Raw genomic sequence first — 3789 nt, 5'->3', positions numbered from 1 at the left:
GGGGCGACTGTGGTGAAGGAAAAACTTCCTTAGATGAAGAAATCCTGAGAAGAAACCTTGAGAGGAACCAGACTCAGAAGGAGAAGTGAACTTTGTGTACTTGTAGCTATTTGGTTTGTTGTATAAATGTTATCGTAATTGTGATTTACATGATGTCTTACCAGTCAGATGGTGTGCAGCATCCTGGAGATGTTGTCTGATAAGAGTGTAGCTCCAACTCTGCTGGGGTGCAGGACATCAGGACGGAAAAACCTCAGACGCTCCCAGAAAAGATTTTAATTATCAACAAAGAGTAGTTTGTGTTCTCGACACCATGACTGTAGTCTCAGTTTGCCTCGGCCTGGTGTTGTTCATTCTGGCATGAAGGACAACTCCAAAGTTCTCGCTCAGTATCCCGGGTACCTACACAGCAAAATTGAGAACATGAGCACCAGGAAAACATCGAGTGGATGGATGGATGGACAGATGGACAGATGGAAGGAGGACGGACGGACGGACGGGAAATAACTAGAATGTGTCATTTCCTGAAGAAAATGTAAGTGTTGCTTGATGGTACAAAACTCCGGGTGTGAGTTGTTTTAGTGCCGACTCAAGACACGATCGTACTTTTAGAGACAAGCCTTTTTTTGATTCCTCACATGCCAGGTATTGCCCTTGTTTTTCCTAGGGGGTGGGCTAGTGACATCACGTGACATCATCACATGACCCAGCATTCAACTCCCCTCGCCAGGCCAAGTGTTTAGATGTGTCACACGTCTGTATCGCCGGAGTTTTCTTGTTTTGTGTTTTTTTGCGTGTCGTCACGTGTGAATGGATACGTCCAATGTTTTTTTTTTTTTTGTTAATGACAAAAAAATTTTTTACCAATTTTTATTTTTTATTTTTTTTTTTATGTTATATCCAACAAGGAATGAATCAAAATATTAATAAAGAAAAAACTGGAGACATAAATAAACAATGCACAGACCCAACATAAAACATTGTGCTCTTCAGTCCAAAACCTTTGGAGGAAAGCTTTTTACTACTATGTGCAACTTCATATTATAACACATACAGTTGTGCTGCAGAGCGAATACTGTCCAAGAAGATCACTCCAACAATCTCATTGTCTAAATGTCCAGCTTCTAGTCCTATACATTTTCTAGATTCCTTTTCTACAGTAGCACTTTTAAGAAGAAGGAGGATTATAGGGTGACGTATAAGAGTGTAAGAAGGTGCACACAGGTGGACTATGTTCTATGTAGGAGATGCAACCTGAAGGAGATTGGAGACTGTTTCAGTCAGATTAACCTAATAAAGACTGTATTTATTCTGATGTTGAAGATGAACTGTACATAAAGTCATCCCCTGTTTTCAGCTGAAGAAAATGCACTTCAGATTCAATTGTATTATGATTATGGTTTTGAAACTGCTAATTAGTGTAACTGAACTTACTTATTACACACCTTTTGATGTGCAGATGCCCTATGGGTCTGATCATTGTTTTTGCTTTGTTGTACCCTACTGTCATTTAATTCAGATTTAACGGTCACTTGTTCATGTGTCTGTAAAGTTGTTTGTTTTGTCCATTCTGTGCAACCAAACTTCAATCTAAATAAACTGTTTACACATCTGCCATGTTTTAATGTAGAAACTTTGTCCCAAAAAAATAAAAAAGAATTATTACATCTGACTGAAGACTGGATTAAATCCTGCACATTGACACATTATAGAACTATATGTACACATGACATGTGCACTAAAAAGAGTACTTTCTGGATAACACTTGTAGAGTAATCCACAGGAAAAACAACAGCAGAGGTGTTAAATGACCCTTAGTGTAAAACTTTTAGAACAATAGTCAGTGTAACAATCTACACTCTCAGTGTCATTTTCTAGCAGTACAGGGTGTCATTTTAACACTATCAATTCAACACTACATACAGTGTCATTTTAACTCTCCATAGATTGGAACCATATATGATCTTTAGTCGTGTTCAAATCAACAGTAAGTGTTAAATTCACACTGCTGATTTTACTGTGTAGGGTTTCTGGGCTCTCTGGATAATTTGTGCTCTGGACCCCCAGATATCTGATCTTTTTACTTCATGTAACAACAATCATTATTAACACTATCGTATGGTCTCTCACACACAGATCACTAAAACCCTGTCTGGATTATTATTATTATCTGAGTGATAATAAGATCATAAGAGTGAATAATAAGTTAACAGCAGCTCCAGACAGAAATGTGGATATTGGTTTAAACAGCGACAGAATCATTCCTGTAATATACAATACAACAGACAAACAGATAGATAGATAGATAGATAGATAGATAGATAGATAGATAGATAGATAGATAGATAGATAGATAGATAGATGATTTTATTTATTATAATAAACTTTTAAATAAAGTTTTAATTTCGCCCTTTTTATATTTATATTTAATAAAAATTGACGATTTCTTAGTGAATCGTGAATAATGAAGTCAATAATTAAATTAATTAAATCGTTGTTTCTTTTATATATTCTATTATATATTTAATAATTGTATAATAGCTCTCCTATTTTTTATATATGTAGAATATTATTAGATACTACATACATTGCTAGATTTATTATTATTATTATTATTATTATTATTAGAAAGATGATTATATTGATGATAAACTCTTGTACAGTTAAAGTGTAATTTTAATTACATTTGCGGTAATATAAAAAAAAAAAAACTGTACATCGGCGATTTTTGGAGTGGTAAAATGCTACCATCTAGTGGTAATATGAGGCATTGCAACCTGTCTTCGGGCGGTAATTTGGTCTTTTTCTCTGTTTCCACACGGACGGAGACAATTAAGCAAATAATAAAATAAAAATAATGGAATCCTTGTTTCTTTTCTGAATTCTATATTTTATTAACTATTTCATAATAGATATCCTATTATATGTATATAAAATATTATTAGATTCTGGATAAATAATTATTAGATACATTATTTTAGTTTTTATATTTATACAAGTATGTGTGTGTGTGTGTGTGTATATATATGTGTGTGTATATATATATATATATATATATATATATATATATATATATATATATATATATATATATATATATATATATATAATATATATTATACAGACCAAAAGTTTGGACACACCTTCTCATTCAAAGAGTTTTCTTTATTTTCATGACTATGAAAATTGCATCTTCACACTGAAGGCATCAAAACTATGAATGAACACATGTGGAATTATATATGGAATTATATACAAAACAAAAAGTGTGAAACAACTGAAAATGTCATTCTAGGTTCTTCAAAGTAGCCACCTTTTGCTTTGATTACTGCTTTGCACACTCTTGGCATTCTCTTGATGAGCTTCAAGAGGTAGTCACCTGAAATGGTCTTCCAACAGTCTTGAAGGAGTTCCCCGAGAGATGCTTGGCACTTGTTGGCCCTTTTGCCTTCACTCTGCGGTCCAGCTCACCCCTAAACCATCTCGATTGGGTTCAGGTCCGGTGACTGTGGAGGCCAGGTCATCTGGCGCAGCACCCCATCACTCTCCTTCTTGGTCAAATAGCCCTTGATGCCTTCAGTGTGACTCTACAATTTTCATAGTCATGAAAATAAAGAAAACTCTTTGAATGAGAAGGTGTGTCCAAACTTTTGGTCTGTACTGTATATATATAAAACATATCGGCGATTTTTGTAGTAGTAAAATGCTACCATCTAGTGGTTATATGAGACATTGCAACTTGTCATCGAGCGGTACTTTTGGTATTTTTGCTCTGTTTCCACACGGACG

Source organism: Silurus meridionalis, chromosome 22, assembly GCF_014805685.1.
Source record: "Silurus meridionalis isolate SWU-2019-XX chromosome 22, ASM1480568v1, whole genome shotgun sequence".
Classification (NCBI taxonomy): domain Eukaryota; kingdom Metazoa; phylum Chordata; class Actinopteri; order Siluriformes; family Siluridae; genus Silurus; species Silurus meridionalis.
This window is presented reverse-complemented; position numbering follows the sequence as displayed.